This window comes from Chiloscyllium plagiosum, chromosome 13, assembly GCF_004010195.1.
Source record: "Chiloscyllium plagiosum isolate BGI_BamShark_2017 chromosome 13, ASM401019v2, whole genome shotgun sequence".
In the NCBI taxonomy this organism is placed as follows: domain Eukaryota; kingdom Metazoa; phylum Chordata; class Chondrichthyes; order Orectolobiformes; family Hemiscylliidae; genus Chiloscyllium; species Chiloscyllium plagiosum.
In genome coordinates, this window is record NC_057722.1 from 4,294,683 (window position 1) to 4,307,581 (window position 12,899).

At 42.9% G+C, this 12,899-nt stretch overlaps 1 pseudogene; it reads right to left on the minus strand.

The window, feature by feature from the left end:
• Positions 1-5,390: 5,390 nt before the first annotated feature.
• LOC122556260 overlaps positions 5,391-12,899 on the minus strand; it is a 91,918-nt pseudogene continuing 84,409 nt past the window's right edge.

Here is a 12,899-nt window from a genome sequence, read left to right on the forward strand (position 1 = left end):
CTAACATTACGGGCAATTTAGCATGGCCAATTCACCTGACCTGCACATCTTTGGACTGTGGGAGGAAACCGGAGCACCTGGAGGAAACCCACGCAGACACGGGGAGAACGTGCAAACTCCACACAGTCACTCGTCTGAGGCAGGAATTGAACCTGGGTCTCTGGCGCTGTGAGGCAGCAGTGCTAATCACTGTGCCACCGTGCCGCCCACAGATGGCCTACTCCTGTTTCTATTGTTATGTTCTTAAAGCGATTGAATAATCTTAAAAACCTACTGGTTCTCTAATGCCTTTCTGAATTAAACTTCTCGTTCTTATTTAGTCTGACCACATATGACTTCAGCTGCACTGCATTTTACAGTGACCGAACACGACATTGCTTTGTATCAAAGTTGGTTCAATGGAGAGCGCAGTAAGGTGTGCCAAGAATAGCACCAGCCATGCCTCCGAGTAAGGTGTAGACCTAATGAAACTGCAGTACCTGTATGCGAAACGACAGAAACCGCATATGGCAAACAGAGCTAAGTGATCTGATAACCAGTTGATCAGGTTTTAAACTTTGTAGTCCTGCCACACCAAGGCATGAATGGTCGTGGACAATTGATGAAGGGGACCTTTTTGAAGCTGCCTCTTCCTATTAATTGTTTAACTGTACAACACCATTCAGAACTGAACTGCAGCAGTACTGCCGAGATCTGTCCTGCTCCAGTGGTTGTGGAATTGCTGAATATGTTGTGTACTACTACAGCTGTTGAGGGGAGGCAATGGCCTCAAGATGATATCAATAAACTATTAATTCAGAACTTAACTAATGTTCTGGAGACCAAAGTTTGAATCCTGCCAGTGGGATAAGGAGTAGACAGGCAGGAGGCTGGAAGGGCACAGCAAACCAAGCAGCATCAGGAGGTGGAGAAATCACATTTCAGGTATAACCCTTCTTCAGGACTGGTGGTACGTGGAGGGGGAGCTGCAGATAAAAGGGGTGGTGGGGCAGGGTGACAGGTGAAAACACAGGCAGGGGGTATGACCTGGTTGGTCAATGGGGGGAATGAATCTGATAGGTGACAGGGACGAATGGAAGGGAGGGGGAGGGGCTGGGAAAGGAGTTGGACAATGGGAAAGGGGTTTATTTGAAATTGGAGAACTCGATATTGAGACTTCTGTGCTGTAGGCTGTAGGCTGCCCAGGCTTGCTGTGTTCTTCCATCCTCCTGCTTGACTCCATGTTGGGGCAGGCTTCTGAGGAAGGAAAGACACTGAGTGGCAATAGTGAGTAAAAAGAAAGATTAGACGACTGACAACACAAAGCAAAACTGAAAACAATCACTACTGCTGATGGTTCAAAGCAAGAACTGAGCAACCATGAGCTTAGGTTTAGATTTTACTGCTCAAAAATGCCTGAGGGGTTTCAACTGTTTATCCTTTCTGTTTCCTTCTGTCCTGAACACTGTCACATTTTAAATCAGACCTTCTTGATTTGTTTCCTTGATGTCTTGTTTTTTTTTTATCAGGGTCGGCCTGAATAAAAAAATCTCCTTTCTTTCATTCAAGAAAACTTTTGTTAATGTCTGTATTTTGTGGCCATAGGCTTGGTTTTTCACATTTTAATTGGAGTGAAGCCTTCAAAAGAACATTGGTGGTAGAACAGAAGAATTCTAAAAGAACAGCAACGCGTTTCCAAGTCAGGATGGTGAGTGGCTTGGGGGGCAATTTGCAGGGGGTGGTGTTCCCATGTATCCATCTGTCCTTCTAGATGGTAATGGTTAGAGAATTGTAAGTCACTGTCTGATTTGATTTGAAGATCCCAAAGACTTATTTCGCCCTTCAGTAATATCCTGGCTAAACTGTTATCAATCCACTTCTCAGATCTCTCGATTCCCTTCACCCTACCTGTTATTGCTGACATTCTGTGACAAAGCAACACACTCATCTAGTGGCATGTAAACAGTCATGGGTGATCTGTCCTTTCACCCAAGTTCCATTAAATGCCATGAAACACTTTTCTCAGCAGACTCATGAGGCAGGTCAGAGGTCAAGCTAAGAATTGCTGGACAGTCTGCTTTGGTGCGAGGCTAACGTCCGGCAGATTGTGAGGATTTGTTTATTAGAGAGCAGAACATTCCTGGAATTGAGTCTGTCTGAATGGAACACAGTTGCAGTTGTTGGTAAATCACCACAAGTTCCCTTTAATTCTCAACTTCTTAAGAAATTTCACAGACAATGATTTCAACTTTACTGCATATAGCAACCAATAGAAGACCCTCGAGTAAGCAAGTGAGGCCTCACAACCCAATTTGGCTCTTACCCAATTAATGGTGGAACTTGGCCATGATCCCACGAACAGCAGTTTGTCTCTGGAAGTGTCCAGGGTTCCATCTTCATGCAACTGTCTTCTCTGGAATTCAGCTACAGGGGCATTTTGGTGCATGATTCTTAGCCAGATTTTTTATCTTTCAGCTCTATGAGGTGATAAATTGATGATTGCTTTTGTTTTCAGGCTAAGATTGTCCATATACTTTAATAGTTTGCAAAGAAACATACAAAATATGTGCATGAGTATGCCATTCGGCCCTTTGAGCCTGCATTACTATTCAATGTGATCATGGCTGATCATGCCATCTCAGTATCCCATACCAGCTTTCTCTCTACCCTTTGATCCCTTTTGCTGCACAGGGCATGACCAACCCTTTCTTGAATGTATCTAATGAACTGGTCCCAACAGCTTCCTGTGGGCAAGAATTCCCCAGGTCCACAACTCTCTGAGCGAAGAAACTCTTCTTCATCTCAGCCCCGAATAGCTTACCCCTTATTCTTAAACTGCGACTCCCAGTTCTGGACTTCCCCAGCATCGGGAACATTTTCCTATATCTAGCCTCTCTAGTCCCATCAGGATTTTATGTGTTTCAATAAGATCCCCCCCTCATTCTTCTGAATTCCACCAAGTACAAGCCCAGTCGATCCCGTCTTTTCTCATATGTCAGTCTTACCATCCCGGGAATCAGTCTGGAGAAGATTTGCTGAACTCCCTCAATAGCAAGAATGTCTTTCCTCAGACTAGGAGACCAAAACTGCACACAATACACAAGGTGTGGCCTCACCAAGGCGCTGTGTAACTGCAGCAAGACATCCTTACTCCGACACTCATGGAAAGGCCAGCATGACGTTAGAGTTCCTCACCATCTGCATGCCGATCCTCAATGACTGTTCCATTATGACACCCTTTCCTAAACTGTTACCATTCAGGTAATAATCGGCCATCCTGTTTTTTGCCACCAAAGTGGATAACCTCGCATTTATTTATTCTAGGTAGAGTTAGTGCTGCTTTATTCCATGTCTGATAGTTTATCTTCTATTGATTCTTTCAATCCATGAACAGTTAGTAAAGGTCTGAAGGTTATAACATCACACAGTGTTAATCTTTAATCACCTTCATGATGGATTACCCATTGTGCATATTGAGGCAATACTGTGGGGTGGGAAGTATTCAGAGGAATCAGTCACACAGTCATAGGGATCTAAATCAAATAAATCTCTATCCATGTCACATCACTATTCTAATCCCCTTTTCCAGCACTTGGCCCATGGTCTTGCATGCCTTGGCATCACAAATAGTCACAATTTCCCTTTCGTGAAGCTATACTGACTCTGCATGGTTCAGTTATGATTTTCCAAATGTTCTGTAATTACTTCCTTAATAATTGATTCCAATTCATTTCGAACAACAGATATAAAGTTCATCAACCAAAAGTTACTCTCTCTTTTTCTGTCACTTTGGCAGTTTTCCAATCGTCTGGAACTTCAGAGTCCAACAATATTTGGACAATTACATCCAATGTACCCACTATCTCTGTAACTATGCTTTTAGCATCCTCGGCTGCAAAGCATCAGAACCAGAAGATTTAACTGCCTTTTGCCCCATTAGCTTGTCTAATGTTACTTCTGTGGTGACAGTGATGTTACTTAATTCCTCCCTTCGTTTTCTTTCATATTTAATGGAGTGTTTGAAGTATCTTCCATTTTAAAGACTGATGCAAAATATCTGTTAAACTCTTCTGCAATTTCCTTGTTCCCGATAATGCTTTCTCCAGATTAATGCTTTTAAGGAGCCGATGTTCACTTTGACCTCGGTTTTGCATTTTATATATTTAAGAAAGCTCTTATTGTCAGTTTCCCTCACTAGTTTGCCCTTGTAGTGTATTTTCTATCCTTTTATTATCTTGTTAGTCCTCCTTTTCTGGATTTTGAATTTATGCGAGTCTTTGGGCTATCACTGATTTTGCCTCCTGTGAACAATATTGTGAAGTCTCTAATCTGTTGAAGTCTCTATGTAAATGCAAGTTGTTGTCTACACCTATCTTGGCCATTTTTCTGCAACTTAACAGAAATTCTACTTCATTGAGTAATGTACCAGAGTCAAGAGAACATTGGTCAGAACTCTGCAGGAGCAGCCTATGTTCAGTCTGGATTGTGTGGTTGGTGAAGGTTGGGGGGGAGGAGGGCAGGGGGTCTAGAGGAGAGGGGGGAAGACAGGGTACAAACGTTTGGGTCCTGGGAAACACCCAGCAATCAGAGCACAAACCTTTTAAAAAAATGTGGAAATGATAAACTCCAACTCATACTGGCTGACTCAATCCAACCCAGAGACAAATAAAATCAACATCTAATTCAATCCTTTCCAAACCAATTTATTGTGTCAAAATATTCAGAGACTTACAAAGGATACATCAACAAGAATACACAAAGACTGCAGTACTGTAAAAATAGATCATTATCATGTGTTGACTGATTTATAGAAAGTATGCAAGATAGTAATCGAAAACGTTCACAACAATTTAAAGGGAAGCACCTCATTCTCTGCCAGAAATAACCTGAGAATGTTTTAAATACAAATAAACATATTGAACTATATCTATCATTAAAATTTGCTTTTAGAAAAGTATCTTGCAAAGAGTCTTTCAGATCAAAGTGACTTTCAGATCCCATTTTCAGTGTCAGGTATGATATTATTGTCTGTATTGGGAGACAGTGAGGTCTGCAGATTCTGGAGATCAGAGTTGAGAGGGTGTTGCTGGAAAAGCACAGCAGGTCAGGCAGCATCCGAGGTGCAGGAAAATCGATGTTTCGGACCGGAGCTCTTCTTCATCATTATTCTCTATACTGGCAATATCACCATCATTAAAACGCACCTTCCACAAATTCCCGACAGTCACTAACCAGAGATGAAGTGATCGGGAATGTAATGATTGTAGGATTCCACTAAGAGATTAATATTCAATAACAATTTACACATAATCACTTAAATAAATGGAGGTAGGTATCCATTCTGGATGTAGCCTACATCCAGAACCTCAATCTGAGTGACAAATCTTCTCAAAAACTCACTTATATAAATATTATTTTGAGAGAGCTCCATATATGCTTGGACAACATTTACTGAAGAAATATTCTATTAATAATTGACTTCCTTTTATTTTGTATTTTTAGTGAACACTCAGAAAATTCGAGAAGTGGACTGCTTTTGACTTTGAGAATTCCTTTTCAATATCATCACTGATATTGTTCCATTTGTTTTTCTCAAAATACTGTTTCCAATACGGGAATGGAATTGGGTAGAACCAGTTGTTGTACAAATGCAACATCCCTCTGTAGTCTTTGTTGAGAAATTGATTGAAGTTATCAATCTCACACCATTTCTTCAAGTTTGTGGTTATCAGGATAGAACCCTGTCGGGCCCAAACTCTTCTCAACAAATTTCTTCAGGCATTTCTCGAAAAAGTGGTGTATTACTCATGTAGTTTGCTGATGGGGCACTGATGAAGTTTCAAAACTCCAAGGGTTTGAGTGAAATGATGTCTGTGTCCAGATAGATAGCCCCGTATTTCCACAGCGGGACTATCCAACAGCCATCAGTGAGCACTTATCCAATACCTGTCCTTGCTGGGATCTACCTGTGACACAATAAACCATTCATCATTTGTATCTTTTGATATTTATGGGTTTTGAAAATTTATATCATCTTTTCCTCACCCTCCACACATTGCTCACTGGTTCAACACCAATTCCTGAGACCACAGCCCTGTTGTGTTCCATGGGCTCATGCTGAAATATTGCTGTGTAATTGATTGTTATGTGTCTGAAATCTAAATGTGAGCTAACACAAGATTAGATTAGATTGCCTTCAGCCCAACAAGCCCACATTGTCCTTCTGAAGAATAACTCACCCAGACCCATTCCCCTACCGCATAAGTACCCCTGACTAACGCACCTATCACTATGGGCAATTGAGCATGGCCAATTCACCTGACATGCATATCTTTGGATTGTAGGTGGAAACCAAAGCACCCAGAGGAAACGCAGACACAGCGAGAATGTGCAAATTCCACACAGACAGTCACCTGAAGTGGGAATTGAATCCAAGTCCCTGGTGCTGTGAGGCAGCAGTGCTAACCATGGTGCCACCATGCTACCCAATTGACTTGCTGAATGAATGTCTATCACATGTACAATTGCTTGTCCTGCTCTTACACATTTATCTATCTTGGTGATGGATCAAAACACACAAGAGACCGTAAAGATGTTCAGGTACAATCTATTATGAAATTTGGAGTTTCCTGTGCAGCCTAGTACTTTGAAACCAACATTTAAACTTCCAGTTAAACACTGAAAAAAAATCAAGCTTTCATATAATTGGACTTACAGTAAGCAATTATTAAAATCATTATTGACTAAACAAAATCTTTGATGACAAATTATACTTTAAAACACAGAACAGGATTTAATCTCTTGACATTCATATCCCAACTAGAAGAACAAACAACACATTGGAGGTATGCTCCACACTGTTCTGCATATAGAAATTCAATTTTTCAAGATCAATCCAAAGAGATTCTTAGTTCCCAAAGTGGCTGATTTTTGTTCATTTCTCTTCTTAGACTGGTAACCTTTAAGTTGAGAATTATCTTTCCCAGTGACAGTGGTTTTTTCTCCCCAGAGAGCCACCCTCCAGCTAAAACTATGTGACACCTTAAGCCTGGTTTCTAGCTTAAGCCTCCCTTGGACCCAGACAGATTCAAAACTCTGTCATTGATATTCTGCGATGTTCCAGACAACCCTGCAACCTGATCTTCAGGATGGCATCTGCTACCTGCTTTTCCAGGAGATCTTGAACCATGAGTCTTGGATCCAGGTATGAACACTAAGTAATGTCCTGGAGAGCTCACCACTTTCTCCTAAGAATCAAAAGAACCGTGTGAAACACAGCTGCATGCAAATAACATTCTCAACTCTTATGAGATCTTGGAAACTTAGTCTCCACTCTTATTTACAAATAGGCTCCTGCTACTGTGTAAAGTACTCATATTGTCAAACACTTTTAATTTTCATGGCCCAGTATATCCCCCATTCAACCATTAACCACAAGCCAGTGGATCAGTCCTGGTTCAATGGTGAGTACAAGGAGACATTTCAGGAGCGGTACTGGACATATCTAAAAATAAGGTGTCAACCTGGATGAAGCTAATAAACAGTGTGTCAAACAGCAATTGATAGATAGAGCTCAGTGATCTCCCAAACAAAGGAGTCCCCAGTAACTAATGCTCTGCTCATCTCCCCCCCCTTCCATTCTGAGCAACAGGGACAGACTCTGTGCCAGAGACCTGTACCCCATGGCTTACCTTTTGCAAGTACCCGGCCCCAACCCCTCTCTCTCTTCCCACCCAGCCCACCAACTATATCCAAAATGGTATACTGGTTATTGAGGGGAACTGCCACGAGGGTTCCCTACACTGCCTGACGGTTCCTTTTCGATCCCCTGAGTGTAACCTACCTGTCTTCTTTTTGGACCTGAGGTGTGACTACCTCCCTGTAACTCCTCTCGACAACTCCTTCCGCCTCCTGAATGATCTGAAGTTCATCCAGCTCCAACTCCAGTTCCCTAACGCGGTTTTTGAGCAGCTGGAGTTGGGTGCACTTCCCGTCAGCAGGGACACTAGTGGTGACCCTTACCTCCCACAGGTTGCAGGAGGAACATTCACCTGTCCTAACTGCCAACCCCACTGTTCTAAATTTCGAATGAGACTACAGAAAAATAAAGAATAAAAACAAACTAGTTACCTTACTAATCCAGTGCACAGAACCTTTTCTTCTAGTTAGAGTAGGAGGATATGTGGGGGACATTACCTAAGTAGTGTTTTGGGTAACGCAATCACCCAAACGTATTACTTCACACCATCAGCAGTCCTGTGTCCGCTCCTGCTCAGGGTGCACTCCATCTATTCACGAGGGAAGTTTTTAAGTCAGTGATTCACTTCCCTGTCAGCTGCCTGGTTGATGCTCCTGCTCTTCCTGTTTGTGAAACAAAAGTGGGGGAGAGACTAAACAAGTATTCTGCATCAGTGTTTACTGTGGAGAAGGACATGGAAGATATAGAATGTGATAAATAGATGATGGCATCTTGTAAAATGTTCATATTACAGAGGAGGTGGTGCTGGATGTCTTAAAATGCACATAAGTGAATAAATCCCTAGGACCTGATCAGGTGTACCCCAGAATTCTGTGGGAAGCCAGGCAAGTGATTTCTGGGCCTCTTGCTGAGATATTTGTATCATTGATAGGCACTGGTGAGGTGCCAGAAGACTGGAGGGAGGCTAACGTGGTGCCACTGTTTAAGAAAGGTGGGAAGGAAAAGCCAGGAGACTATAGATTGGTGAGCCTGGCATCGGAAATGGGCCAGTTGTTGGAGGGAATCCTGAGGGACAGGATGTACATGCATTTGGAAAGGCAAGGACCAATTAGGGATAGTCAAATGGCTTTGTGTATGGGAAATCATGTCTCACAAACTTGATTGAGTTTTCTGAAGAAGTAACAAAAAGGATTGATGACGGCAGAGTGGTGGATGTGATCTACATAGACTTCAGTAAGGCATTCGATAAGATTCCTATTGGTAGACTGGTTAGCAAGGTTAGATCTCATGGTATACAGGGAGAACTCGCCATTTAGATAGAGAATTGGATTGAAGGTAGAAGACAGAGGATGGTGGTGGAGGGTTGCCTTTCAGACTGGAGGCCTGTGACCAGCGGTGTGCCATAAGGATCGGTGCTGGGTACACTGCTTTTCGTCATTTATATAAATGATTTGGATGAGAACAAAGGAGGTATAGTTGGTAAGTTTGCAGATAATACCAAAATTGGAAGTATAGTGAACGGTGAAGAAAGTTACCTCAGAGTACAACAAAATCTTGATCAGATGGGCCAATGGGCTGTGGAGTGGCAGATAGAGTTCAACTTAGATAAATGTGAGGCAAATCAGAGCAGAACTTATAGATTTAATGGTAAGGTCCTGGGGAGTGTTGCGAAATAAAGAGACATTGGAGTGCAGGAAGGGTTGCGTGGGATATGGGCCAAGTGCTGGCAAATGGGACTAGATTATGATTTGGAAATACCGGTGTTGGACTGGGGTGTACAAAGTTAAAAATCACACAGCACCAGGTTATAATTCAACAGGTTTATTTGGGAGCACTAACCTTTGGAGCACTGATGAAGGAGCAGCACTCCAAAAGCTCGTGCTCCCAAATAAATCTGTTGGATTATAACCCAGGACTAGATTAGGTTAGAATATCTGGTTGGTATGGACGTGTTGGACCGAAGGGTCTATTTCCGTGCTGTACATTTCTATGACCCTATGACTCTATAACATAATGCTGCAGACAATTGTCTTGAACACATGGCAGGGGATTTTTCTTCACAACATTGGAGTTCATTACAAGGGGTAAGCCATGAGGTACTGGTCTCTGGAACAGAGTCTGTTTCTGTTGCTCGGAAGGGAAGGGACAAGAGGAATAGCTATTAGTCACTCGGGACTCCATAGTTAGGGGGACAGATAAAAGGTTCTGTGGGAATGAGAGTGACTCGAGGTTGGTGTGTCGCCTCCCAGGTGCCAGGGTTCGTGATGTCTCGGATTGTATTTTCAGGATTCTTGAGTGGGAGGGGAGCAGCCCTCAGTCGTGGTCCACATAGACACCAATGACATAGGTAGGAAAAGGGATGGGGATGGAAGGCAGAAATTCAGGGAGCTGGGGTGGAAGCTTAGAGCTAGAACAGAGTTGTTGTCTCTAGTTTGTTGCCCGTGCCACATACTAGCAAGGTGAGGAATAGGGAGAAAGAACAGTTGAACATGTGGCTACAGGGATGGTGCAGGGAGGAGGGTTTCAGATACTTGGATATTTGGGACTCATTCTGGGGTAAGTAGGGCCTCTACAAACAGGATGGTTTACACCTGAACCAGAGGGGTAGCAATATCTTGGGAGGCAATTTGCTAATGCGGTTTGGGAGGATTTAAACTAATTCAGCAGAGGAATGGGAACCTGAATTGTAGCTCCAGTGTCCAGGAGGTTGAGAGTAGTGATGTCAGAAATATGGTTTGAAGGTCGCAAGAGTGTACCAGCATGGTTTGAATTGTGTCTACTTCAACGCCAGGAGCATCCAGAATAAGGTGGGTGAACTTGCAGCATGGGTTGTTACCTGGGACTTCAATGCTGTGGCCATTTTGGAGACTTGGATAGAGCAGGGACAGGAATGGTTGCTGCAGTTTCCAGGATTTAGATGTTTCAGTAAGAACAGGGAAGATGGTAAAAGGTGGCAGAAAGGACATTTGATAAGGGCTCATCTACTGAGGTAGTATGGGATGAGTTTAGAAACAGGAAAGGAGAGGTCACCCTGTTGAGAGTTTTCTATAGGCCTCCGAATAGTTCTAGAGATGTAGAGAAAGGCTAGGAGTGACAGAGACACGGTAGTTGTTATGGGGGGCTTTAACTTTCCAAATATTGACTGGAAACGCTATAGTTTGAGTACTTTAGATGGGTCAGTTTTTGTCCAATGTGTACAGTATGTAGACAGGCCAACAAGAGGCGAGATCCCATTGGATTTGTTACTGGGTAATAAACCAGGCCAGGTTTTGGATTTCAAATCTTTGTTGGCTTTGACAAAGGGTCAGTTAGACTCGAAACGTCAGCTTTTTTCTCTCCTTACAGATGCTGCCAGACCTGCTGAGATTTTCCAGTATTTTCTCTTTTGGTGTTGGATTTCAAGGTCGGTGAGCACTTTGGTGATAGTGACCACAATTCGGTTATGTTATTTTCGCGATAGAAAGAAATTGGTATATAATGCAGGGCAAGAGTGAGGGGAAAGGCAATTATGAAGCAAATAGCAAGATTTGGGATGCATAGGATGGGGAAGGAAACTGCAAGGGAAGGGCACAATTGAAATGTGGAGCTTATTCAAGGAACAGCTCCAATGTGTCATTGATAAGTATGTACCTGTCAGGCAGGGAGGAAGTGGGCGGCACGGTGGCACAGTGGTTAGCACTGCTGCCTCACAGCGCCAGAGACCCGGGTTCAATTCCCGACTCAGGTGACTGACTGTGTGGAGTTTGCACATTCTCCCCGTGTCTGCGTGGGTTTCCTCCGGGTGCTCCGGTTTCCTCCCACAGTCATAAAGATGTGCGGGTCAGGTGAATTGGCCTTGCTAAATTGCCCGTAGTGTTAGGGTAAAGGGGTAAATGTAGGGGTATGGGTGGGTTGCGCTTCGGCGGGTCGGTGTGGACTTGTTGGGCCGAAGGGCCTGTTTCCACACTGTAAGTAATCTAATCTAATCTAATCTAAAGTGGTCGAGCAAGGGACCCATGGTTTACTAAAGAAGTTGAATCTCTTGTCAAGATGAAGAAGAAGGCTTATGCAAAGATGAGACATGAAGGCTCAGTTTGGGTGCTTGAGAGTTACAGGTTAGCCAGGAAGGACCTAAAGAGAGAGCTAAGAAGAGCCAGGAGGGGACATGAGAAGTCATTGGCAGATAGGATCATGGAAGATCCTAAAGCTTTCTATAGGTATATCAGGAATAAAAGAATGACCAGAGAAAGGTTAGGGCCAATCAAGGATAGTAATGGAAAGTTGTGCATGGAGTCCGAGGAGATAGGGAAAGCACTAAATGAATATTTTCAGTTATTATTCACACTGGAAAAAGATAATGTTGTCGAGGAGAATACTGAGATAGATGCTACTAGACTACACAGGATTGTGGTTCACAAGAAAGAGGTGTTAGCAATTCAGGAAAGTGTGAAACTAGATAAGTTCCTGGGCTGGATGAGATTTATCCTCGGATTCCCTGAGAAGCCAGGGAGGAGATTGCCGAGCCTTTGGCCTTCATCTTTATGTCATCATTGTCTACAACAATGTACCAGAAGACTGGAGGATAGCAACTTTTGCCCACTTGTTCAAGAAGGGGAGTAAAGCAGTGAGCCTTTCTCCATTTGTGGGTAAAGTGTTGGAAAATTCTACAAGACATAGGATTTTTAATCATCTAGAAAAGAATAATTTGATTCAGGATAGTCAACATGGTTTTGTGAAGGGTAGGTTGTGCCTCACAAACCTTACTGAGTTCTTTAAGAAGGTGACCAAACAGATGGATGAGGGTAAAGCAGTTGATGTGGTGCATATGGATTTCAGTAAAGCATGTGATAAGGTTCCCCATGGTAGGCTATTGCAGAAAATACGGAGGCATGGGATTGAGGCTGATTTAGAGATTTGGACTAGAAATTGTCCAGTTGTAAGAAGACAGAGGGTGGTGATTGATGGAAAATGTTCATCCTAGAGTTCAGTTACCTGTAGTTTACTGCAAAGATCTATTTTGGGTCCACTTCTGTTTGTCATTTTTATAAATGACGTGAATGAGGGCATTGAAAGATGGGTTAGTAAATTTGTGAATGACATTAAGATTGGTGGAATTGTGGACAGTGCGGAAGGATGTTGTAGGTAACAGAGGGACATAGATAAGCTGCAGGAATGAGCTGAGAGGTGGCAAATGGAGTTTAATGCAAAAAAGTGTGAGGTGATTCACTTTGGAAGGAGTAAC